We start from the raw sequence: 27,704 nt of genomic DNA on the forward strand, positions 1-27,704 counted from the left end.
TTCTCCTTTCTCTAAGAAAATAATGGCACAAACTTTTGAAAATTTGCCCCTGGTATCTAACCCTTTACAAGCTACTTCTGCAATTTTTAGCTTTTGACTCTCATTCTTTTCACTTTCTGTGATTTTGTGTTCCAGGGGATGAAATTCAGAGTGTTTTGTGATTCAGTTTGACTTCTCCAAGAAGGCCACATGCTTGTCTTTTTTGAAAAATCATAAGATAAAAAGAACCATCTCCTGTAAAAGAAAATATTTCACAAGTCCTAGCACTTGTGAAAATGCTGCTTAGATGTGAATTGGGTAGTTTAGATCATTATTAACCCAATAATCATTCAAATTCTTGGGAAGAAGACTCTGCTCTTGACTGCAGGCAACACAATTGAGGCAGCAATTCCAGAAGCATGAACTGCTGATCACTGACACACCTTAAAACCCTGCAGGACAGCAGGGACCTGCTGTAAAACCGACAAGAGCCTCAGTCACTGCTCAGGAGTCTGGCTGCTGCTCTTGCCATTGTCTCATCTCCCAGGCAATGTGAGAAGCTACCAAGATGGAGATTTTCATGGAGAAAGGATATTTAGGAAATGAATAAAAAATGCAGGCAGATGGTGAGACAAATAGGGTTATAACCAGACTCTTCACCTGTCACCTTTAAAATACCTTTTTTTTTTTTTTTTTTTTTTTTTTTTTAGATAGGAATGGGGACTTTGGTGAATTTCAGATGAAGAAGTTGTGGATGCCCCATCCCTAGAAGTGTACAAGGACAGGCTGGATGAGGTTTGGAGCAACCTGGACTTATGGAAAGTGTCTCTGACCATGGCAGGATGTGGGAACAAGATGATCTTTGAGGTTCCCTCCAACCCAAACCATTCTGTGATTTCTATGGTTAATTTGGTATCAAATAACTGTGACAGAGCCAGAATTAAGGTCAGTTCAGCTGTCCAAGACATGCATCAAAAGCATCATCTCAGCTGGGACAGGAGCAAAGGGTGCCCTGATTACCAGACTTGATCCTTGTGTGGAAAGATTTACCTTGCAATAAACAGGATTTCCCTAATCCCATGGGCATACAGCATTAGAGGTCCAAGGGGCTAACAGCCTCCTGAAATCTCCCATTCTTCCTGATGGTATTGGAGGAGAAAAACTCTCCTATGAGCTTTGCAGCCATCCAATTCAGCATCATGTCACAGAACAGAGAAGGGATTAGCTTTTATCATCTGATTTGAGCAGGGCAAACAAGTTAGCCAAACAAGAAGAGCTAGTAATGAGGCAGAAAAGCTGTTTGCACAATGGCACAGATCCTCCCACCTAGGCATGAATCAAGAGTGTTCATGATACTGCTATTTAATTGAAAGGCTCCATAGATAAAGGCCAATTTTTAATTGAGACACTCGAATAGATAAAGGCCAAGTTTTTGCAGGCAGCATTGGACTGACAAAAGAAAAAATCCATGCTCTGTGGAGCTTCTTAATGACAAATGAGAATTAATAAACCTTGTCCTATTTGTTACAGGAATAAGTGAAATGATCATTTATGCAAGTGTCTGTTTCACAGGAAATTGTTCCCTGCCATGTTCAAGCAATTATTTGGGTTTCAGTGCAGGAGAAACACTGGCTTCCTGTCAGAATTGTCCTAAAGATGCACTGAATCAACCCAGAGGCTGGTATTTCCCAAAAACAGTGTAATCCCTCCTCTTCCATGAGCCCTGGACAAGAGAGAGAAGAGGTTTTTAAAGACAATGTGCAGTCCAACAGCCTCATGCTCCCTCTGTCATCTTTACATGAGCCTGACACTGAGCTATGTGACACCACTGTCACTTACATATGTCCTGAAAGATCCTAAACCTGATACCTGGGGTAAAATAGTCACATCAGCCCTCTGCAGCTATTCCATACCCTCCTGCTCACCCAAACTGCTTTTTTAATCAATACAGAACTTTTCAATTTATTGACTGATATTGAGCCATGGCCACTCCCAGCTGCTGTGGGAACCAGTCCTGCCAAGACTCTGCTGTGCCTGATTGAAATGATGGGGTTTCATCTGACCAATACAGAGATTTACAGTGAAGTTGTCTAAATCTGAGTAAACCACCTGCCAGCCCTCTATAACCCATAAAGACAAACAGACACTTCTAGGGAGTAATATATTTCAAACAGATCAGATGAATTACTCTGGAAAACTTTGTATTTTTCCCACAATTTTTAAGGCAGCAAGGGATGTCTGGCTGAAAGTGAGGATCAATAAGAGACAACTAAAACAAGGTGAGATGACCCCTTTCCTGATGGGCAGGAAAGGCCCATCCCCACACACACTCAGCCTCTCTGCTTGAGGCAGACAGACCCAAGGCAGGTGGGTAAATGCCACACAGACCAGTGGCACAGCCTTTTGTCCCTTGTTATTTCCATCCATGTCTTGGGCCATTGCAATTATTTAAAGGAATTGAGCCCATGATATGATGCATCTGCAAGTCACTAATGAAGAGAAGTACAAAGGCAAAGAGCTAAGGGAAAAACTGACAGTGATTAAACCAGAATTATTCCTGCTTACTTCTGGAGGGATTTTTCTTGATCTGTTTTGTTTTGGGTTTGTGGGGTTTTTTTGTTTGTTTGTTTGTTTTGTTGTTGTTGTTGTCTTTGGTTGTTTTTTTTTTTTTCCTTCTGAATACTGAAGACCTATAAAACTTCAACTCTTTCAACTTGGGGGACAGACTTCCCAGAACTCCCCAAAACTCAGTGCACCCTCTGTGGCTTCCTTGGCTGGGCAGGATCTGCCTTAGCAGGAAAAACACTCTCTGGGAGAGACACAGGGAGCAGAACCACTGACATGGAAATGAGGAGAAATTGAAGCAAGAGTAAATAGGTTTAAGTTGTTTATCATCCCAGTGGCATCTGGTAGAAGGGTACTTGATGCTTTATCTGTTTTCCTACATGTTATCAGTCTTAGCTCAGAAAACTGCCAAAGGAAACCAACAACTCTCTGACTTCCCTGTGTCACACATCCAAAATTAGCAACCTAATTTTGTAGCCCACTCATAACTGCCACAGCCTGCCTGGTGTCATGGCCCATAGTCTGGGAACAGCTGCTAAGGGAAGTGAAAAGGATGCTAAGTGAAGAAAATATGGCAGCACAAATATCTACTGAAAAGGAGAACAAAAAAAATCAAAGGCAGCAATAAAAATAAATAAAGGCAGAACAGCAAATTTAAAAGAAGAAAAAAAAGTAGTCAAATATATACAAATAGCTTGAGTACAAACTGAACAGAAAAATGTACTCAGTAAAAAAACCCAAGGGATGGCAAAGAAAGAAGATGAAATAAGCCCAGTTGTAAACTGTTTTAATTTCAGGAATCAATCATAAAAGTACTGATCCTTATAATTAAGAAAAGCCTCCAGAAAGCATAAAAACCACTCTCAGAAACACTCTAGAGGTGGTACCATAATTAAACAGCAAAGCAGGACAAGGGAAATTGCCTTGGAACAACTCAAGGTGATTTATGAAATACCAGACTTGAACAAGGATTGTCAACCCATCTGTTAGGAATGAGCAGCTCACTCCTGCCCCAGCCTCCCAGACAGATTTATTATCGATGTTACAGCACTGTCCTTTACAAAAGGAATGGTTTTTTTTTCTTCTTCTAGCTGCAGGAGCATGAAGTCACTGTCCATTGCAGAGCCACACCATCAAGTCCCATGTTCAGACTGAGCACTCTCTGCAGCAGATCAGGGAAATGAGGCAGATCTGAGCTTTGTCAGTGCTCTCACAGGAACAGAGGAGATCCAGGTGCTACAGAAGGGCTGTGCCTTGCTGCCTCTTGGCCAGTGCTGAATTAATTTCCCAGTCAGAATTTAATACCACTGTACCTGACCACCCTGTCTAGACCTAGTCAGTGGGGTTTGCTGCAGATTTTCTGGTATATTTTGCAAAGATAAACACTGAAAAACATTATTTTATCAAGCATGATAAAGGACTGAAAACTACGTGTTCCTTTCCTTGAGGATTCAATAAGGTATTTAAGTTAATGTGAAGAAAATCAGTCCTGCCGTTGAAATGGATCAAGGTTTTCAGGAATGCCAACACAAGAGGTGCTGTAAAACAGGTACCAGCTGTTGTTTCATACTAAGAACTGCATTGGCTATCAAGACAGTCCACACAGATTATTTGTTGCCTTTATCTGCTGGTGAAATTGGAATCAGTGAAGTTCTGTCATACAAGACGTAATTAGTTTTACACTTAACATGGAGCCAACAGAAATCCCCCAGTACCTCTAAACTTTACAGCTCAAAGAAAATCTTTGCAATCAATATGCAAATATTATGTGGTAATCAATGTTAACCAGGTTGTTCTGGAAGGAAATACCTGGGTGCTGACAACTGGCAAATACTTCATCATGGTTAAGCACTGAAGAAATTGCACTTGGGCAATAAATAGTCAAACCACAAACAAGTGTTGGCTAGGGTTACAAGAAAGACCATCAGAGCAAAAATATTTAAATCTGTCAATGGTTTAAACTTGCCCTCAAATGTGAAGTGAAATAAGGCAGTTTTGACATCTCTTATTAAAGTCACTTAAGAATCAATATTCAGGACATAACAATAATCAAATCAAGTTGCTTAAAGCAAACTCAAGGGATCCTTCTGTTCTGCAAAGAATCAAAGATTAATTTCTTAGGAACTGAATCAATGCAAAGTAAATAGATTGTGATGAGCTGGAGAAGGATAACTTACATCTACTGCATAGTAGATGAGCTCTGTGATAACAGCTCTCCCTGAGCACAGGAAATCTACACCACTGCATAATCAGGACTGACAGCACTTGCAAAACATGACCCATAACTCAGTTTCATTCATTCCTAATGAATAATCAAAGCTAACACAGCTTGCAGAAGCTTAGAGGCACGTGATCAGATCAGGTCCAGGTTTGGCACTTTTTGGCCAGCCCCACAGCCCCACACACCCTGGAGAGGGGTTGGTGATTCCTCAGTGGGCTCCCAGGAAAGGCTGCTTTGCTTTTTTCTGTAGAGCAAGAGATTACAAGTGAGTGCCAGAGCTCACAGGTACCTGCCCAGTCTTTACTGCGGAATTTCCTCCCTACTGGGAAAGAAATGGGAAGTTTCTAGAGAGAATTCATTCTGCCTTACAGAAAGAAGCCTTGTAAATCTAACACCCTTGTTAGTGTACACAAAGATAGCAGGTATTTGCCATGAAAACCTCAATGTAATAAAGAATAGCAACTCAGCCCACTTTGATCTCCTAAAAAACCTTTTTATTTTTTAGGCTGCAGCTAGCAGCACAAGGAATCAAAAGATATCTCACTACTTGCGTCACTTGATTTGTGAAGTAAATTGTCCACCAAACAACAGACCTGTTGTATACCAACAATGGTTCTTAGAGAGAAGGGTGGTTTATTTTTTTCCTCACTCCATATTAAATCTCTAAGCTATAACACAAGTCCCTGGTAGATGATGTACCCATCTACTGACAGTTCTCTCAGGGCAATAATAGTGTGTGCACACTTTCTCTTTCTTAGGTGAAGTAGGAGCTATTCAACTGACCTTTAAGTGATGCTGAAAAACAAATATTATCAGCCTACTCCCACCCTCATATTCAGACTATAAAGGAATAAGCAACTTGTCCCACAGGCCTATCTCTCCTGTTTCATGGCTCACATTCACATGATAATTTTTTTCAGCCTGGTTGGTGGAGCTGGACATCAGGAGTAAAGCAGGGAGAAGAAATCAGGGCATGCTCCCCTTACCCCAGCTCCTCTGCTGTGATTGCCAGCCCAGGGTTTGCAATTGCTGATCAGGACCCCCATGGCAGCCTGCACCAGCAGGGCAAAGGAGATCACAAAAAGGAACAGTCCTGACAAAATGAGGGCTGTAGGAGTCTTGGTGCTCCTTTATTATCTCTGAATACAAGACCCGTGAGGAGGCCGGTACCTTCTCCCAGGTGACAGGGATAGGAAGGAGGAAATGGCCTCAAGTTGCACCAGGGGAGGTTTAGACTGGAGATTATGAAGGATTTCTTCACTGAAAGGGTTCTCAAGCATTGGAAGAGGCTGCCCAGGGAAGCTGTGGAATCACCATCCCTGCAGGCATTTAAAATGCATGTGGCACTGGGGACAGGGTTTAGTGGTGGTCATGACAGTGCTGGGTTAATGGCTGGACTTGAAGGTCTTAGGGGTCTTCTCCAAACTAAACAGTTCTATTATTCTCTGATTCTATACTTTTCAAAAAATCAGCTCTAGCTAGTTTCTCTTCACCACTCAAATTCTAGAAATCTTGCCAATTGTTAGAGAACATTTTATTCAATTAAAAAGAAATCAGTATGCTTTGAACTTATATAAACCTTCAGGTTTGTTTGGGCTATTTTTAGGAACTTAAGGTCCCAATTCATGTAAAACCTCTTTCTAATAATATTTCTTATTCACAGCTGGAAGAACAGACTGCTCACAGATTCAGTGACTTGCCAAAGGCTGCCAGTGCAACATCCTTAATCTGTGCTTCCTGACTACATCTCAGGGGGCTGCGAATTTAAGGTAAAAATCCTTGATTTCTCCTGTAATTTACTGACCCCTGATGACATTTATAAGTCAAGAACATTAGGACTAAGATCTCTTTTCCACTTAAAAAAATTCCAAAACCTAGCATATAATTCTATTTTAAGCAAAATTTGAAATCAAAACCTGTAAAATAAATATTATTATTGACTTAAGAGTTTTCATACTTGCTTGCAAGGGAGAATGCAAGTCTAAGTGTACCTTGAGCAGATAATTTTAAGACTTAAGACCTACAAGCCTCCCAAAAGCACAACAGGAGATCTTTGCAGAAGTTTCTTTCTGCAGAAGACATTCCTCTGCTTGGCTCAGCTCACGGAGCTGGGACAGCCATCTCAGCCAACCTTTGCTCCTGCCAGCTTCAGAAGCCTGATGTGATTTCCACTGAAGGGGATCACTAAACTTCCAGCAGCAACTGGAAGAAACCTCTAGGAAAACACCAAATAAAATGAAGCACATGATGAAGAAAATTGCCAGAATGAGTTTGTGCCCAAAAAGGACCAATTTCCAATATGTCCATTTTCCTGCTGTACCTACCTATGCTACAAAAATTGAAAAAAAATAATTTCCCAGTTCCTCAGTTACAGTTCAGTGATTTCTGTGGATGCTGTCTCCCCCTTTTCTCACTCCCCCTTTTCTCACTCCCCAAGTTTGAGTTCTCAATCTTCAAAACATCTTTGTAACAGTGGGTAGTGCCTAATACAAAGTGACCAGCACCAGTCACCACCCAGCATTCCTGTTTTCAGACTCACTCAGCCATGGAAAGACCTGCAGGAATGAGCCTTCTCTAAAGAGGCAGTTTTAAAGAAGAAATGCACCCCCACATTTCATTGCAATGGAAAATGGGGTTGGGAAGCCTGGAAAGAGATATTTCAGTGTCATAGGAGAGAATACATAATTAAAGTTCATGTAAGAATGACTGGGGAATTTGTCATTGCCTGAAAAGCTGAAACAGCCCAGTACCACCTGTATCATTCAGGCATGGTAGTACAGATATAATGTAAGTTTTTTCTCAAAGGTTTTTCTCCTCGTTGTGAGAAATGGGAAGAATTCAAGAATGGTCTTTAAAAAGGAGGAATTGTGATCACCCAGCAGTGATTAACCAAAACAAGTTTTAGAAGAAAGCGATTCAGTATGACAAATTGAAATATCCTTGAAACCAAAATAATTATGGAACAAATCTCAGGAATATATTTTAGCAAGATAGTTATCACATGCTGGAAACAGAAGGATTCTTTTAGTCCCTTTACTCTTTTCAGTATCATAATCTCCAGAATCAAAAGCATGTCGCAAAGACGTTTGCCTTAAAACTGTATGAAATGCAAGAAGTAAGAAAATACATATGTAGAGGTGCTATAGACATGCTCACCCACTCATTGTCTGGGTCTCTGAGCTCATAGAAGCCTTCCCACAAACCAAAAAAGTTAACTAATCCTTCCACCTCATTCTTCCTCTGTTACATCCCCACTGGGGAGGTTTTCTTCCACTGTAGTAACATGAGTCAGAGTAACGTGAGTCAGACAGATGCTTCCCCTGCAATGAGTCCTCCATCAGATGTGCTGTTCCAACCCAAAGGCTCATTCATGGCACTGGTCTCACTCAGATTCGAGACACAATCACTCAAATCAGAGAATATTATTTTCTGCTGAAACAAACAAGATTTGGCCCCAAACTGATCCCAGGAGAGAGAGGCACTGTCATCTGCTGGTTTAAAAGTCAAAAGACCTGGTTTCCTCCCTTTGCTCCACAGTGTGCTGAGAGCTGCCTTTCTGCAAGCTCCTTGGAGCAATTATTCACAAAACCAGATGGCATTCATCAGCTGGTGGGCTGCCCATCCCTAGGCTCAGAATTGGACTCTTCCCCACTTCATCAGAAAAGAGGCCAAAACATCCAACACTGCCTCTTACTAGAAGCACTCGAGCACAATGCACTTACCGAGGATGCACAGTGAATCTACAACACATACTCTGGAGTTTCTTTTGCAATAATATTCTATAAACACTTCATTGATATAAAACCTACCTTCATGTATTTGATATGTCTAACTGGAAGTTACTAAGGACACTGCCCCAGCTGCCCAAACAGTAGCATTTGTATATTCAGAATAGCAGCATCTTAATGGAAAATATGTAAGATGTAAGATGGTTAATAAGATTGAAAATTTAGTTAAAACTACTAAATGCATATTCTTTAAGAAAAAAAGAAGCCATTGAAGCTTTTGAAGTGGCATAAACCTTGCAATTGACTGCCTGACCTATTTGGCAACACTTCTCCCTATTATTTTATTAGTATCTATACAAACTCCCCCCAAGCAGATGTCTAAACAGTCATTCATCAAAGAGCAAAGGGAGATTCAGGCACGCACCTAAAGTAATTCTGGTTGCTAACTGAGCACATTGAGTAGCACAGATACATTTTGCAGGTGCATCTTCCTGAGAATGATCCCACTAGTGTCCACACTGCACAGATGGGCTGAGTTATTTTAAGGTTTTAATCAAAATACATGCAAACAGGCACAGCACCACATGCATGCTAATGCTGTGAAGTGTCAGCAGACACTCCACTCTTTTAAGAACTCCAGCTATGTAAAAACTCAGAAGAGAAGGAACTGATGAATTAGGCACTTTGGAGGAAGGCTTAGAGGCTACAGCCAGAATTTGTAATAAAGGTGGAGTTAACACAGCAATGTATTCCCGCATACTCAGAAACTGCACCAACACAGAGACAGAATACAAAAAGGTGTAAGGTCATCAAACTCCCAAGGTATTTATGTAAGGAGAACCAACCCTGAAAACAGTGATTGCAGTGTAATCTTGACATCTTTCAACCTCCTGTCAATGGCTTTCCTCAATAAAGGCATCACACATCCACCAGCCACTGCTTTATCACCTGCAGTGAAGTCTTCTGCATCTGCTAATCCAAATTTTAGGGCTCAGCAGACCTGATTCAGGTAACTAACTCACCTAGCACACTCTGGTCTGAAAACTTTGTTAACTAAATGAGAAATAAATAAATGCAGATTAAGAATAATGGAACACAGTTCCTCCTATATTCCCTTTGTAAAAGACAGACCCTGTTCCTTCATGCTTGCATAGTTTAAAAAAAAAATTAGTCCTCTGAATTTAATATTTCTCCCTGCTGGAGAGAAAAATGAAAATGAAAAGACATAGCAGAGGTTGTGTTCAGTTGCAGTGCCCCGGGAGCCAGGTTTGCTAACCCAGCAATGTCCTCTTACCTGCACAGACACCGCACCACCCGAAGTGGTACCTGGAGCCCGGCTCCTGGCCCGGGCGCGCCCTGCAGAGCTGTCAGCCTGGCGGGGATGGGCGGGCAGGGCAGCAGCGCAGAGACAGACACACGGACACGCACAGACACACAGACACACACAGACAGACACACTCCGCCGAGCCCCCCTGAGCACACAGACGCTCACAGGGACATGTCAGTGATGGGGATTAGCAAAACGCTGCATCCTCTGCGCACGAGAAGAGAAGAGAAGAGAAGAGAAGAGAAGAGAAGAGAAGAGAAGAGAAGAGAAGAGAAGAGAATAAGAGAAAGCAGACATGCGCAGACATCAGAAGCGCTCTCAGAGCCTCTCCTCCTACTCTCCTCCCCTCAGCGCCGCTCCTCTCCGCCCTCGCCTCGACTCCCTCTACCCGTCTCTCCCGCCTCCCGCTCCTCTCCTCTCCTGCGCCCTCCCTCCCTCTCACTCTCGCTCGTCCTCTTCCCTCAGCGTCCGTCCGCTGCTCCTCGCACTCCGCTTAAGAGAATCAGCCTAGCGGGCTGCTTCATCTGCTCTTCGTCAGTCGGTCGCGGCCTGTCCTGCCGGCGCGATGCCGGAGAGGAGCCGGGCAGGGCGAGCGCGGGTTTAAGGAGAGAGGGGAGGGGAAGCGCTGGGCGGAGAGGGCTGCGGGCCCCGCTGCGGGCCGGGGGCGGAGGGAGCCGGGGATGGGGCCGGCACTGACCGGTCCGGGGGTGTGGGCTGGGGGACACGGGGCTGGGAGGTGTAAGCGATGAGGGACAGGTTCGAGGGAAGAGGACTGGGGGTCCCGGTCCGAGGGGCAGAGAAATGCCTCTCCGAAGGGCAGGGAATCGGGGGAGCCGAGTCCCCGCCGTGTCGGGAGGAAAAGCCCTTTCTGTTTTAGCAAACAGGTGCTTTCTGCTTTTACCTCCTCCCTGAGCTCACTGTCTAAATAAGAAGCCCTCAGCTGGGATATTTTTGCTTGAATTTCGGCTCTGACTTGTGAACTGGAGCCGCTCTTCCTTCACCCCTCCTCCAGACGCGGCCCCGGTCCCCTCTGCCCGCGCTGCCCACAGCTCCTGCCCCGGCGCAGCCTCTCACAGCTGCCCCATCGGGCCGGGTGTCCCCCCGGGGGGACTGATGTCCGCCCCAAAATGAAGCTCTCAAAGCATGCTCAAAGGATATACAAAGCATAAAAAAATGCCCACGCATTTATTTTTTTTTTTTTTAGCATGACTGTAAGCACCTTTTCTCAGGTTGCCCAGAAAAGTGGTGGCTGCTCCATCCCTGGAAATGTTCAAGGCCGGGTTGGATGGGGCTTGGAGCCCCCTGGGATAGTGGAAGGTGTCCCTGCCTGTGGCGGGGGGTTTGGAACTGGATGGCCTTTAAGGTGCCTTCCAGCCCAAACCATTCTGATTCTGTCATAAACACAGTTGCAGCTAGAGCAGACCAGTGGGTCAGGATCTAGACCAGGTTATGAAGATGTTCTTGTCTCTGCTGTAATTTCCCAGAGCAGGCCCGAGGCCTTTGGTGTCAGCAGGCTTGTGGCTGCTCAGATCCATGAAAAGCCACACTGCTTTAGTGGCAGATGACAGATTTGATGGGGTTTTTTGTCTGTCTACTACGTGGTAGCAACAAATACAACAGAAAGTCCTTTCTGTTGTCTTACAGCTCACCCTCAAACTGAAGGAGCACTGTTTACAAAGTTTTCTGCTTTGCAAAAGGAAATCATTGACTGAATTCAGTTTGCTAAACTTCAGAATTTGCTGGGAACATGCATTCAACATTATACATAGAATTTAAGTTGAAATGTGCTTAAATGGAGCAGATTTCTACTCTGTCAGGTAGTTGGAAAGTCAGGTCTCCAGTGTCTTCTTTAACCCCTCTTGCCAGTGACATGTTATTGTCACTCAGCTCAGTCTCTTCCCTGTTACTGCCAATGAGACAAAGTGTAATTTTATTATCTTTTGTATGTTAAGACCAGCTCATGGCCTTCCTTTGCATTTTTTAAGAGACCTGTTAATGTCTCTGTTCCTGCACTCCTTGGACAGAACTCAGTCTCCAACTTCTATGTGGATATTGAAGGATCACCACCTTTGCTTTTCCTTTTCAGGTTTCCTGCAGGGATCTCTACCTCAATACAAGTTAGACCCTGAGCCACCAAAGCACTTTGCTGTATTTACTGAATTGGGACTTGAGGTTTGTATTCATTGTGTGGCTGCTTAAAATTTCTTGACAGGATTGCATTTCAGTCACAGGTTATTATTATTAGGCAATCTGTTCAGAGGCATGAAAGAAAACATCCACGAGTGCAGGAAGGTAAGAGGTTTGTTGAGGACTCACAGCCTTGCTGACCTGTGCCCAGATTTTGGAGTGATTGCATGGTTTATTCACATCTCTGCCATCAGAATCGGCTGAAATCATTGGTCTACAAAAATCGAATGAAGTATTTAATGCTGCATATGCATCTATAAATGTGAGAAGGAATCTTCTCTCTCCAACTGACCCCATTCCAGCCCTCAGAAATGGCATCAGAAGGGTGGGCAGGCATTGGAACAGGCTGCCTGAGGATGTGGTGGAATCACCATTCCTGGGAGTGCTCACAAAACCTCTAGTTGTGGTGCTTATGGACTCGGTTTAGTGGTGCATCTGGCAAGGCTGTTAATGGTTTCACTCAGTTTTAGAGGTCTTTTTCAACCTTAATGTTTCTATAGAAAGAAAAAGGAGGGCAGGGGGTTGCTCAGCTCCAGATTGAAGTAGCAAAGCAAAACTTTTCCTATAGGAGAGTGCTGCTTTTTATACTGGCTTTCTGCTTAGCTTCTTCTTCATGCTGCTTCACTTTCCAACCCGGTATTTTATCAAATACTATATTTACCTGATGTAAAATATTAAGCCTATGGGATGCTGATGGTTTTCTCCCTAAAGCTTCATCTTCCCAAGAATATTTTTTTCTCAAACAAGCATCTTCTCACAGTCACATTAGCTTGATTTGTTGTAAGAGATTAAACCAAGTGGAGTATGGCAGATGAGTGTTGTGTACAATGAAGAAAGCCTAATATGCTCCCTCAGTCTGTAGCAGTGGCCTGGTTTGTATTTAGATCTTGCAGCACTTAGTATTTCATCTACTGCACATAATAATCATCTGTCAGCATTCTTAAAGCAAGTTCAGTTGTTACTTCTCTTCACAATGTACCAAGGTGATTACAGAATCATTTCTCTTTGCAGATACTTTGTCTCCAATAATGTGGAAGAAGCACAAACATGTAGATGGCAATTCAAGCTGCTGTCTTACTAGGATTTCTGTGGGAAACTGAAATCAGCAGCTCAGAGGATTATGACAAATATTGATGCACAGATACATAACTCCATTTCCCCACATTTTTCAGTTCTTTCTGTTCTGATTGTGAGCCTTTGATTTCCATTTTCACCCTGGGGTTGGGAATATAAAAGCTGGATGTACTGCATGGAGAAGAAGGTCTGTGTAGCCTGATATCTCACCCCCAGGAACAGATGCCTCAGCAGGTGTATAGGAAAACAGTAATCATTCCACAATGCTTCCCAAGAATGGTGTCTCAGTCAGTGATTGTTGCACGGGGATTTCCTCACAAAGTCATGGTCTGTGACTTGAACTGCTCACAGTCCTTTCTTTGGTAAATTTACCAGCCACGTTTGAATCCAGATAAATGTTACTTACAAATGTTTTGTGGCAACATATCCTGCAGTAGTTCACTCCCAGGAATTATGCAGTCTGCAAATCACAGTGCCTTTGCTTCCTGCAGCATCCAGTTTGATTACAGATATAACTGGCTTTTTCTTCTGTCCAGTTAATGGTGTCTCAGGGCTCTGACAGGTTTCTTACACAAATTCCCTGAAAATTCTGATGCTGTCAAGGCTCAGATCAGTAGCTGTGTGCTAGCAACCCATAAATTCTTGGGAAACAAGGATTTGCATCACTGAGGAATACCCTTGTGCCTTTTTTATCTTTATATGTATTCTCTTGTGCACATTGTGTATTATAGTCCCTAAAGGCTTACATTTCAAGGCATGAAGCAGATCCAAATGGTCTCTCTTAAGAAAAAGTCTACCTAGCAAAGAAATGTTCTCTTCCCTGCAGTGTAGAATTTTCTATGCCAAAACCCATTGAGAGCAATGAAAGGAAAAGACTAAATTCTGCAGAAGAATATATTTTCTGTTATTGTTCTGCATGTCACACTTTAGTTTCTATAGGTTTTATAGGACTCATGTATCATGACAGTATTCTGTTTGGTCTTGTTCTTATCTTACTTTCTTGTGAATTACAGGATTTGTAATTCCTAAATCCTGACACAACTTCTGTGGGATGAACATTGCATACAACTTTTCATCACATGTTGCAAATTGCAAACTCATGAATTATGGAATCCTCATAGTGAAGAAAAGACTCATAAAGTTAGTTTAAAAACAAATAAAATTTCTTCTAATCCTTCAGTAAGTTTTGAAATAACACCTTAAAGAGTAAAGAGAAATGGCAACAAAAATGAAAAAATCTACCATCATCATGAGAAAAATTTTCAGTTTTTCCTTCCTACTCTTCAGAAAAACCAGTTGACTCTTCAGCCACATATGGTTTGTTCATGTATTGATAACCCCAGCTATACCTGAATCCCATTTAATATAAAATGGTTGTAAGAACAATGATAACTCACACAAATAATCCTTATAAGTATTTCTTGTTTCCTGACTTATCTAAGGGTAGTCTCATAGTTCTCCATCTCTCTAAAGCACAGTGTTCATGTTTATCCATCTCTCAGCCACCAACTTCTGATTATTTCTTCATATTTTATGTCTTTTAAATATTTTTATAAAAATCCTATTTAAAAAAATTTAATCTTTGTTTTTATAAGTTAATACCTAAACCATATAAAAATGTAGTATTTTATAAGATCCCATCATCATCAATATTTGCTCAGGACAGAATTCAATGTTGAACATCACCAATCCTTTGTTTGTTCACCTTTAAACATGAGCAGAATTACTTTTTTCTCTCTCTTCTTGAGAACGTAATGCAGACTGAGTGAAAAGATACAGACTATACACTGCCTCTCTAGCTAATTTTACTTTTACATATAATGTCTATTTCTTTAGAGCTAATATTGCATTGTAATCAAAGAGTTATTCTTTAATTAGAGACAAGCAGAACAGGAGCAATAATTAAAAAATCATAGAATAATAGAATCATTAAGCTGGAAAAGCTTTTAAGATGAAGTCAAACCATTAACCCAGCACTGTCAAGTTCACCACTAAACCATGTTCTCAAGTGCTGTGGTACCCCCAGGGATGGTGACTCCATCACTTCCCTGGCCAGTGTATTCCAATGCTTGGTAACCCTTAACCTTGGTAAGTTTTCCAAATATTCCATCTAAACATCCTCTGGTCCAACCTGATGCCATTTCCTCTGGTTCTGACAATTTTACCTGGGAAAAGAGAAGCAGAAGAAGAAGAAGAAGAAGAAAAATATGTTTGTTAGTCTACAGTTAATGTGCTAATAAACATATAAAAATTTATTTTTTTAAGGAGACAGCTAACCAGTTTGATGACCTTGTGTCCTGACCTTGAAGGTCAGACTGGATGGGATTCTGAGCAACCTGTCCCTGTCCATGGCAGAGTGTTGGAACTGGATGATCATTTAGGTCCCTCACCATCCAAGCCATTCTAGTATTCTCTGACTGTGATTCTTGACATCACTCATGACCTTGCAACAATACCTACAAGACCAGAAATTTATTCTGGTGGCTCAGTCACCACTGTGACCCTTATTTGTGCTGGAAGACCTTTTTGAAGCAGCTGATCTGAAATGGTTTTTCTCCAGCTGGTACTCTTTGATATATCCTGCAACAGCTCCACACCAGTGAAATGTCTTCATGTTCTGGGCATCCCTGCCCAATTCCAGAGCCACACTGGAGATCTTGCAACTGAGCTCACCTGCAGCAAGACAGCAGTAAATCAGATAGGGGAGCCTGAGCATGTCAGACACAAAGGAGACAGATGAGGGTGAGTGCTGGGGATATAAAACCTTTCACTGTGCACAGTTTAGATGAAAGGATAACTCAAAATACAAAGAAACTGGGCAGCCCAAGCAGGTGCTAATCATCCATTTCCTTTTTGCACTCTACTTGTCTTTCAGCTGATATTTGGTTAAATGGTTACAGGCTGGTGCTGTTTATCCTCTCCACCACAGTTTCCCATTCTTACACCACCTTCTCTATCATTCTCTGTGAAGCCATTTTAAAAGCCCAGAAATATTTCTGAAACATTTTTCTCCATATATTTTCAATGCAAAATAATATTTCCAACGCAGAAATAACTTTCCACTGGGAATAATTTTGCATCTTGGTGGCTCCTAGGTCTGTAAGTTATATTTTATGCCCCATTGAGAGGGAAAAAAAATCACATTTTATCCAAAGATAAAGTCAAATTTCTTCTCCTATGACTTCCAGAAAATAAAGTTCTGCAGATTTTTATATACAGAAGACAAAATAATGACCCAGGCTGAATATGGCTTATTTATGGCCTCAAGCCAAGACAAATATAGAAGGAAAATTTTAAGGATTAAATTTGAGAGATGAAGAAGAAATTCATAAACAGGAAAACTTATTTTAAATGGGTACTGACTGGTATTTTTCCTAGGTTTGAAATACTCCAGTCAGTCTGGGAAGAAAGTTTAAAGGACATCAAGCTGGTGACGTGGTCAAAGGGAAATATTATACGAATTTATTACATGGATATCCATAACTCATACATAGTATATTTACTAGGCAGAGCTCATTTTTTCCTTTCCATTGGACTTCAAAATACAGAAAAATCAGTGTCAGTGTTGATGGCAACATTTGCACCCAGCTGCTCTGAATTTACAGATTGAGCAACATGGTCAAAAAAACCCCTATGAATATGAAATACATTTTTCAATTGAAAATTTTGATGTATTTCTTTTTGGTGCCTTTAAATAAATACTAACACATTAGATAACATAATCTGAGAAAAGTCTTGAGAAAAAAAAAAAGGACATTTTGAAAGAAAAGAGGTGGAAAAAAAATTAGTCAAGGTTTGTCCTACCAGAAAGGCAGGATCAGTTGAAGTGAAAGCAGGGAGAGGAGCAATTTTGAAGATTTTTCTGTCCATATAAATGCACCACACAGCTGAGTGATCAACAGTTTGGTCTTCAGACACAATGTAAAATATGAACAGATGGAAAATTTGGGAGGAGAAAGAACAAATTTCTGATGGAGCACTTAAAGTAGGTTGGATTTCACAGAGTGAACATCAGACACCTTAGGGCAGGATGGTAGAGTGACTTAGCAGAGTGGCAAGCCAGAAGAATGATTTTACTGGATGGTTTTGGAGACTGTGGGGTACTCTGTGTGATTTAGAAATTGGAAGAACATAAGAAGAGCTCTACAGAGTTAGACCAATGTTGCATTTAGTCCCTAATCTTGACTTAATTAATAGCTAATAGAACACTCCTGAAGAAAAACAAAGTGAATCTACAGTAGAGCTCTCCAGAATAATCTCCCTTGCTCCAGTAATTTTTATTTTTGTTTGTTCCTAGATGAGAGGATGGTACTTAAAAACCTTCAGTAGATTTCTTCCTCATGAAATTGACAATTCCTTTTTGAATTCACACAAGCTGAGCTGATCCCACGGCAAGTTTCAAAACTTTGACACACTGTGCAAAAAAACCCAACTCCTTCTACATATTTGGCACTTATTCATTTTACTTGATGACCCTTAATACCCTTCTTAGGCTAGAATGCAATCCTTCCTTGTTCTGACTCTCCATATCATCCATGATTTAATTAAACCTCTATCATAGTTCTCTTCAGTCTCTGTTTCCTGCAGGACAATAGCACACTATTTTCTTGACTTTCAAGTGAAAACCTCCTCAAAATTCTGATTATCCCTGCCAGTGTTCTCTGTGCCTTTGCAAATTTCAGTTTATTCATATTAAGGTGGGGAATTGTTTGGGAAGCAACAAAGGCAGGTGTTATGATTTGCTCCTGCCATGATGTACACATGTGGTGAGTTAGTTCTTACTGCTTTGGTCTCAGTTCTTTTCCTCATAACTGCAACATTCTCTTGTCATTGACTGCTAGGAGCATTTCATGGACCTACCTACTGAAATCCCAACATCTTCTAACAACTGGGCCAAAATTTCTCATTCTGTGTATACACTTTATACTTACCAATAAGGAATTTCATCTGCAGTTCTGTTTCCTCCTTCACTGTCCTTAAGGCTTTCTGTGTACAGTTGGTTGATCTCTCCTCCAACATTAATGATTTGCTGCTGATGCCTAAAGAGGTTACCTAGAGCAGAGGCTAGCAGTGTTAAAGGAATAAAGCAGGGATTTATTCAAAAGGCCTTCAGAGGACACACCTTGGGCAGTGCAGGAACCTGCCCTGGCTCCAGCCAAGATGGACCCTGAGTCACGAGTCTTCACACTTTTGTAAGTTTTGGTCCTTTTACATATTGGGGTTAATTGTCCAATTACAGCTTCAGGTTATGAAGTCCCACCCTCCCAGTTTGCTCTGCTCAATTCTCTGTTGTTTGCACTTTTTGGGCCTGAAGCTGCAATGGTGTCCTTGGTTCTGGGGCTGGAAAAGGATTGTTTTGTCTACCTAAGCTGTGAAAAGAACTTGCTAACATTGTATATGAAGTTCAGAATAAATAAACTAATTCAATACAGAATCTGGAAAATATGAAAGCTACAACTTAAGGTAGCACTAGTATTAATATAATTTTGCCTTGTTGTTATTCACTTTTAGTTTTCTAGGACAAAATCTGCTTGTACCTACCCCAGTGAGACTCCAGAGGTGACTTCTGACCACTGTGGAGCTCTGCACTGAGAATTGTAGGAAGCTCTAAGTAAAGTAAAAGCCTGCCACTTGCATTGGAGGGGGAGCCTGAAAACCAGGTATAATTATCCAACTTTTGCTGGCCACGTCTAGTTGCTTTCCAGGAAAGTGGAATATATTAAAAGGACAATCTGCTTGTAAGGTTCCTGATGTCATTTGTTGTTCTGGGAAACCTTTGCATCCCAATATAGAAGTTTTCCCTGAAATGCAGATGGAAAAACACAGGTGCTGTTCAAAGTAAACTACAGGTTCAGCAGGTAAATGATGAGACCTTGCTCCTTTGGCTGGTCTGATGAGCTGCACTCCCTCAGGGAGGTGTCACTGAATCACAGAATTGCAAAGACCCTCAGGAGCATTGACCCAGCACCACCAACTCCACCACTAAACCCTGTCCCTGACACATCCACAAGTCTTTCAAGTACCTCCATGGATGGTGACTCAACACCTTCCCTGAGCAGCTTGTTCCAAAGCTTAAGAACACTTTCTGGGAAGAGATCTTTCCTAATATCCAATCTAAACCTCCCTTGGCACAACTTGAGGCCATTTCCTCTCAAACTCTTGCTTATTACTTGAGGGAAGACACTGACCCTACCTGTCTACACCCTCATTTCAGGTGTTGTAGAGAGTGATGAGGTTCCCCCTGAGCCTCCTTTCCCAGTCTAAACAGCTCCACATCCTCAGCTGCTCCTCATTAGACTTTTGCTTCACTCCCTTCACCAGGTCCTCTGGACTCAGTGCTCAGCAAAGCCTGCTGCCTCACTGGAGCCCAGGTGAAAGGTGTGGTGAGATGAGATGAGATGTGGTGAGAATGCTTCCTACATTGGTAAAGCCCTTGGGTCATTATCCAGTGCTGCTTTTTCATGCAGGAAGTGATGAAGCTGCAAAAAGAAGTCCAAGAGCAAACACGAGAGACTTTGGTATCTTTGCCCAAAACAACATCCAGTGCTCCAAATGAAATCTCACAGGCTTTAATTGCAATGGAATAATTCACCTTCCTGCCCATTAATACTTTCCAGAATGAGATTTTTCCTTTTCTGTTGTATAATTCTGCTGTCTATTGCTGGAAATCTACATCTGGGAGTTACCTGCAATAAATCAGATATAAAATGGGCCTAGAAGAGCATGGAAAAGGAAGGCAGTTTTGTTAGGGACATGCACATCCCCACAGTCACTACAAAAGAAAAGGTGCAGTAAGACAAGCCCAAGAAATTATGGAGGAGGAAAATAGCCAGACTATAGGAAAAAGACAGCAGTGATTTTCTGGATTACACACCAGTGTTTTGAATCACAGATAGGTGTATGAGGAGATTCATTCAATTGTCCTATGAAACAAAGGTAATAGAAATAATAGCAGAAATAATAAAACAAGGAAAGAAACCCAGCAGCATAAACATAAGGAGAAAAGCTTCACTACAAGGATTTTCAGTGGAAAATTCCCTTTCTCACTCAGTATTTTTAATGTGAAAATTTTAATTTTTAGGATTTTTGATAAATTTTATGTAGGGGCAAAACTTTGTGATGCAATTCGATCTTCTTTCTAGATTCTTCATGAAATTTTTACCCAGTTCTCTAAGCTAGCTCATGCACAGAATAACTGTCTGACCATCAGGTTTTCCCAGTATGCCCAGTCATGACATGCCTGAAGGAAGGGACTGCACCTGGGGACTAAAGGCCAGACTCTTTTTCTGGTAGCAACAAATGTGGAAAGCAGCAGACACAACAATCAATCATGATCAGCAAGTGCAGCTAAGAAATGGGAAGGCAGATTTGACCTTTACCACAACTTTGCCCTCCCAAATGTCAGAGCAGTTAAAGAATTGCTCTTTTTTCATCAAACAGGACATTAACTTCTGCCTGGTCTTTCCAGCTTGTTGTGCTCCTGTTACTGCTATAACAGGTTTGTGGGTCTGGTGAAAAGCCCCATCACAACACATTCTTCATGGGTTTTTTATAATTGTTTTCAGTAGTGATGAAAAGAAATACTACAATGGAGCCAAAAACTGATTCAGTAATTTTGGTGAATTGTTCAGTACAGCTTCAAAGAATGAATCCTCTGTAGGATGTAACTGATGGTATCAAAGGGGGCCTGAGACCTTCTCCTTCTTCTGTCAGTGCTGGGAGCTCCTCTCCCAGACTGAAAATCCTATTTAGGGGTTACAGCTTGTGATGATTGTAAGAGGTCTCACCTTCCCCACACACCAAGCAAAACCTGGATAATGATGACTGCCCTCAGAAATTATAATTTTCTTAATACTTAGTTTTAAACTATTACTCATAGACCTGTTACAACATGCCCCATTAAGATGATTTTCCTTAAGAGCATGATTGAGTTGCTCCTCAGTATTCCTATTTCATATCCTCAAAAGCTTTTGCTAGCCTTGCTGCTTTTTCACACCTCTCTAATTAGTCTCTGTATTTAGGTCTATGTCAGTAGCTACAAATAGTCATCTGTTCATAAATAGACATAAATAAATAGGAATAATTTATTCTCAACTTTTTTCCCCTGGTGTTAGCTACACATTTTCTAAAATTCACTCCCGTCCATCACTGAAGTCTTTAATGAAGACATATCAGTAACTGTGGATTCAGCATCTCCATTTAAACTGACTAATGCTTTTGGGAGTGATTTTCCAATCTGTCATCCACCTGTCATCTTTTGCTCATTGTGTATATCTGAAAATGTCACATCAGGCCTTACCAAAAACCAGTATAAGTCATAAAGTACCATTAAGTCACTTCTTCTGTATCTACTCATCCATTACCTCTTAAGGAAGGTGAATAAATTGTTTTAATGGGATGTCACAGACTTTTGGATCCCAAAATTTATCAGTCTGAGAACCTGCACAAGCTTCATGAGTGAGAATTATACCAGGCTCTTAAAAGAGGACATAATCTATCAGATTTAAAAGTGTTTTCAATCATAGGATTGAAACACTTTTCCATACCCACAGCATCCCACAGTGATTGCCTATGGTTAATGGGACCACCTTTATCAAAGATGACAGCAACTAGACAGAAAATACCCATCTGGAGGACCTGTGGGTCTGGTTTTTCCTGAGGTGCAGATAGGATGTGAAAGAGAGCCTTCAAAATACTTTTCAGAGTACATTTTTCAATCTGTTTTCATGGGCTTGTTCACATTCCAAATAAAAATTCCTCAAGAGTTACTTGGAGTACAGGCAGATATGTTTAATCCCTTCACCTCTTCACCTGGAGAGAGCATTACACTATAAAAAAAATAAATAAAAAGAAAAGCCTGTGTTGCATTGACAACAGGCAGGTGGCAGAACAGGTGCTTTCATTTGCAGACTCCAAGTTGTTTATCCACAACTCCTAAACTTCAGCTTTTTACCACACTTGGGGCTGTGTCCTGCTTTGGGCTCCGAATTACAATAAAGTGGCTGAGCTGGGCATTATTCAGAGAGTTGGATGAGTGCTCAGAAGTCAGGAGAACATAACCTAAGAAAACAGATTGAAAAGAATGGATTGTTTAGCCTAGCAAAGGGGAAATTGAGGGTGGATGTGGCAGAAGTCCTGAAATATGTAGGAGTTGCTGAAAGGAGAAAGGCAGTAGATTTTCCTGCATACCCATCTGGGTTAGGTCAACAAGCAGTGGGTTTCAGCTGTCTTTAGGGAGATAAACTGTCAGAGTAAAAACAGAAAGAAATAGTCATGAAATATTTATTCTTGAAAATATAGGTTGAGGGGAGGCAGGGGTTAGAATTTAAAACCTAGTTAGAACTACTAGGACAGTTTTGTATGGAGCAGAAACATGGAGTAGGTGGGAGTCTCTGAAAGTCCATTAAACCCAGTTCTCTGTGATTCACCCCACAGCTGTGGCTCCCTGGTTGTAGCTTCATCCCTTTAGTGACTGCAGTGGCAAACTTCAAATTGTTTGTCAGCTTAGTTATTGCAGAGACAGCAGTGATGGCACCAGTGAGTCAGTTCTGGATGGGCTTCCAGGTACATCCTTTTTGACACCTGAACTCAGGGCCCTTTTTCTCCATTTCACTTCTATAGTTGGGAAGAATTGGTAATCTACTTTTGCATGCAGTAAGACTGAAAGATTTCAGGGGACATTTGTGTTTGAAACAACCTGAGTCCAACGGCTTCCAGTTTTTGAAGGTTTGCTTTCTTTACTGTTGAGCACACTCATTTTAACTTAACTTATGAATCTAAATGCTCAAGAACTATAAGATCATCTCACTTGACCATTCTAATTTCATCTTTCCTTCTCCTGCTGAGACAAATCAAATCAGTTTGTTGAGATACTCTCAGCCTTTTCCCTTTGGTTCTAGGGAGGGAGATCAGCACTTATTTTAGCATGACCTAAAAGGAATTTATCCAGAATAAAATTTTTAAGAACAAGAACTTGGCCTGTTCAGCCCCCAAAAGAGGAGACTGAGGGGTGACCCCACTGCAGTTACAACTCCCTCATGGAGGGAAGAGGAGGGGCAGGCACTGAACTCTTCTCTCTGGTCACCAGTGACAGGACACAAGGGAATGGCCTGAAGTTGTGTTGGGGAAGGTTTAGGTTGGATATTTGGAAAAAGTTCTTCCCCCAAAGGGTGGTTGGGCACTGGAACAGCTCCCCAGAGAAGTGGTCACAGCCCAGAGCCTGACAGAGCTCAAGGAGGGTTTGGACAGTGCTCTCAGAGCACATTGTGGGAATGTTGGGAATGCTGCTGTGCAGGGCCATGAGCTGGACTCAATGAGTCTTGTGGATCCCTTTCTACTCAGCAGATCCCATGGTTCTGTGATTAGCAGTACCAGTCCTTAAAAAGGAGAGCTGAACCAGGAATGGAGTTTTAGTGGCTTTTCTTTAGGGGATTGTGAATCTTTCATGTCAGCAATTTGCTTTGCTTTGTCATATTTGTCTTCCTTGAGCTCCACAGGGTTGTTTTCATTACCGAATCCAGAGTGGAAAGAGAGCTGCTGCATTAATCAATAGCTGAAGGAAATAAATCTCTGCTCGTTCCTACAAGTGTGCTGCTGCATGATGTGTTTTCCTTGGGAAAGTTTTATTCCTGACAGAAGCCAGCCATCTGCTGGAGCACTGCTGCAATAACCCTTTCTAGGGCTGCAGGACACAGCCCCTTGCTCATGTTTGAAAAACTAATAACCCCATGTTTTTCTTCAAACTCCATGAAAAATAAGCAGCTTGGAAAAAAAAAAAAAAAAAAGGGAACCATGCACAGATACCTTAAAAACAGACCATTAGAGAGATGCTAAATGCTGATGGAGGTGAAAACATCTATGATGAGGAAATGGAGCACAAAATGTTAAGCACAGATACAGCATCTACCTGCATGCTGAAAACCTGAACAATGATACCAGAGGGATGAACAGATCTTTGAAGGAGAAGGACTCCATCACCCTGGAATGGAGCCCATCAAGAGGAGCCAGCCATGGACATTCTGCCCACAGAAAGCCTAGACACCAGAACAGCTTGTTTGCATAATGGGATACAGGATTTAATGTGGGAAGAGCATTTTATGATTTTGTAAAATTTCGGATGTAAGACTAAGCCTTTAAGGGGATTCTGTAAATGTGCAAAATTAATTATGGGATGATTAGGGGAAGAATTGAAAGTGGGGAAAAGAAGGTACTAAGTTGAACTGGGGAGAAAACTGCCAGGAAATAAAGGAGAAAGGAGCTGGATATGTGTTACCATGTTACTGGTGAGTGTACTGAGTGCTTGATCACTACACTCTCTCCTACATCCTCATAGAATCCTATTTCCAGCCATCCTCTCTATTCCAAATTCAAGTCTCAGTCCCAGTGAGCTTCCAGGTGATTGGGATGAGAGATCTGGGTGCCAGCACTTGGAGAACACTGAGGTTCAGAAGCTGCTTATTGAGCAGGAGGGAGGGCACAGACCAGCTGCTGGTGAGATCCACATTGTGGGTGTGTATTTCAATAGCAGCCTTCAGTCCTGGTCAGCTAGAGGGGAGGAGATTGATCTTTGTTCATGTTTCTGAGTGCTGGGTGTGGTGGTGGGGATCTTGACCAAAAAAAAAAAAAAAAATCTAAAAATCTCTTTCTGCATTGGTCTGTGTGTCTGGGCACATGTGGAGCCTGTAAAAAGAGTGTGTGTGGGTGTGGGTGTGGGTGTGGGTGTGGGTGTGGGTGTGGGTGTGGGTGTGGGTGTCGGTCTAACTAAGACCAGCAGGGAAAATATCAAAATAAAAATCACCCAAACAACTTCACTGCAAATACTCAAATACTCAGTTTGCAAAAGTGACTGGAGGAGGAGGGAGGCAGGTGGAACAAACTGTTCACCATGTTCAGCTTGGAAACTAGGACTGTGTTTTTATCCTTGTCCTGATGGAATCTGTAACTCCTGGTCCCATGCCTGTCTTTGCTCCTTGCCACCACAGCCATATGGAGAAGGGACCATGTCATCTCACCCCTGAGCACTCTGCTCTTTGCCCCTCACTCTGAGTTGATTTTTTAGTACTGGTGCAGGAAATCATATCTTGGAAGGAAAAGGCTGAATATACTGCTTCAAGGCAAAGCTGATTAACATCTTTCCTTGGGCAGAGAGGTGTATCCCCTTAGCTAATGGGGCTGAAATAATAATGACTTGCTTAATAGTCTCTGGCAGTAACCTGCTGCAGCACTGCTTAGAAATGACAGCTTGATGATAGGACAAACTGGTTGATTTACCAAGTGAATTACCTCTGGAAGTGCACCCAGACCTCAAACTGTGATTTTTAACTTAACACCAAAGTTTGTTTCCCACCCACACAACACTGCCTTGCTTACATTTTCATTACCTTCCACTGACAGGTCTCTAAAATGAAAAAAAACAGGAGCAGAGGAAACATGATGATGGAAAAGCATTAATTGAATTAGAGGCATGAAAATGCATGCTCACTATCAAGAGGGAAAACAAAAATATCTTCCACACCTCTTCCACACAAGGTGTAGTGGTGGACTTGGCATGTCTGGGTTGATGTTTGGTTGGATTATATTCAAGATCTTTTCCAACCTAAATGGTTTTGTGATCCTGTGATTCTCTGACTACACCATGGATTATCTCTGGAATTAGTGTCTAGGGAAGAGTGTCAGGACTTCTCTCTGTGCTTCCAGGGGCATTGCTGTGGCCTTTGGGACTTTTCACAGATGGAAAAAGACACGCACAGCTAAAAGGTGGCATCTGGGAAGAGAGTAAATGCACAGCATGACCCTCACCATCCATGTGGGCATCCTGGAACAGCTCTGGAGTGTTCTGGGTGTACCAGTGAGCCCAGGAGCTGCTGCCATGGAGAGCCCCAAGGGGAGCAGCTGTCCCTGAGAGGCTGCAGCCCAGGAAAGGGCCCAGCCTGGGGCAGGGGGAGGGAGGAGTGTCCCAGAGGGGCCGGGAGGGACAGACTGCAGCCCTATTCCCCCCCTGTGCCCCGAGGGAGTTGGGAGTGAAGGGGAGAGGAGGGACTGGGAGAGACCCTTGGGGAGAGAGAAGGTCTTGTTTGAACATTTGTATCTTTGTTTCACTGTCAGAATCTATTTTAATGTTTTGGTTTGTTTTGGTTTTTTTCTCTTTCAAATCTATTTTGCCCTTGACAGTAATTGATAAACGATTTTACTTTCCTTACCTCAATGGACAAAGTGGAAATGCAAATATAAGGGGAAAAGCTCCTCCCAGACTTTCATTTTGCAGCAAACTAACAACAGCAACACCACCCTTCCTTCTCCAGGAAGTAATCAAGCAACTACTTTTCAGTAATTTTCTCCTTGTATTCTCATGCTAAGTCTGCATCTACATCTTAAAATATACAGCCTGGATACAGCAGCCACAAGCCAGATAAGTCAGCCAAGTCACCTGAAGCTGGCATTGTAGAGAGGATGTAGCTCACACAACCCAAGTGAATTCCACCTAGGACATTCTGGGGTTTGCTTTTCAGGCGTTTTTAGTGCCTCCAGTCTGAGCTGATTATTTCCCCCTGTGCATTTGACTCATCTCTAGCATAAGGTGCAGTACTTTCGGAGTAAATCCCTGTCCAGGTGTCCATCAGGAGCTGGAGAAGTGTGACTGCAGGAGGCCTAAGTAAAAAGGTTACCTCAGAAATTCACTCAAGTCTGCTGATGGATTCCCATCGACTACAAAGCCACACAAAAATCTTGGTCACACCAAGGCCTCTTGTACTCTGCTCATCTCAGCTTTATTGGACTTCACAGATTTCTTTCGGTCAGTAAACGTGGCTGATGCTTGCATGCTGTTTTCAGTTCCTTACAGGGCCAGGAACACTCAGAGGGCCTTTCATAGTTCCTGTCCCTCTTTTCACCAAGAATTAGCAGGAAAAGAGATATGAGGAGTAAAAATGCACTGTGTGTTTTGTACCTCTAACAGCTCATTTGGGTTTGCTTCTGGGTTTAGCTGGCGGCTCCACACATCCTTTATTTTAACTGAGCCAATTCCAACTTCCACTGTTACAATAAATTTCAAGAGATGGAAGTGTCAGCAAGCTGCCTGGGTGGAAGACTATGTATTCAAGTAGCACAGTTAGAAGTATTCCCTGCTAATGATTTTTGAGCACTGCTCCTTTTATTGACGTTCCTGCTGCAGTTGCCTGAAAGCATGTCACCCCCAGGGCCTTGGTGAATATTCAGAGGAAGCCATTATGTTTAAAATCGTGTCTCTCACACACTGAAAATTAAGGCAACCTGTTGGCACAAACATCCTGAGAGCATTAGCACATGGATCTCAAAGGCAAATGCTGTGCCAGCTCATTCCTGAAGTTGTAAGGCTGTTTTCCAAGGGTTTAGTATGCCCAGGTTACACAAGCAGGAGCAATCAGAGCTGTGTTTGCTGTCTTCCAGCCCCACACTGATAACTAGAAACCTCAGTTTAGTATAGCAGGCTTTTCCCTTTGCTGAGCTCTTCTGGAAAGAGCCCTTTGGCTGCTCAAACTCAAAGCCAGGCACTACCAGCAGGATCACAGACTCCAGAGTGGGATCCTGCTCCCTCTGATTCACCCCAGAGAAGTGCATGGACAGAATCTGGTGCAGTGTCTTTGAT

The sequence above is a fragment of the Serinus canaria genome, chromosome 2 (assembly GCF_022539315.1).
Source record: "Serinus canaria isolate serCan28SL12 chromosome 2, serCan2020, whole genome shotgun sequence".
NCBI classification, from domain to species: Eukaryota; Metazoa; Chordata; class Aves; order Passeriformes; family Fringillidae; genus Serinus; species Serinus canaria.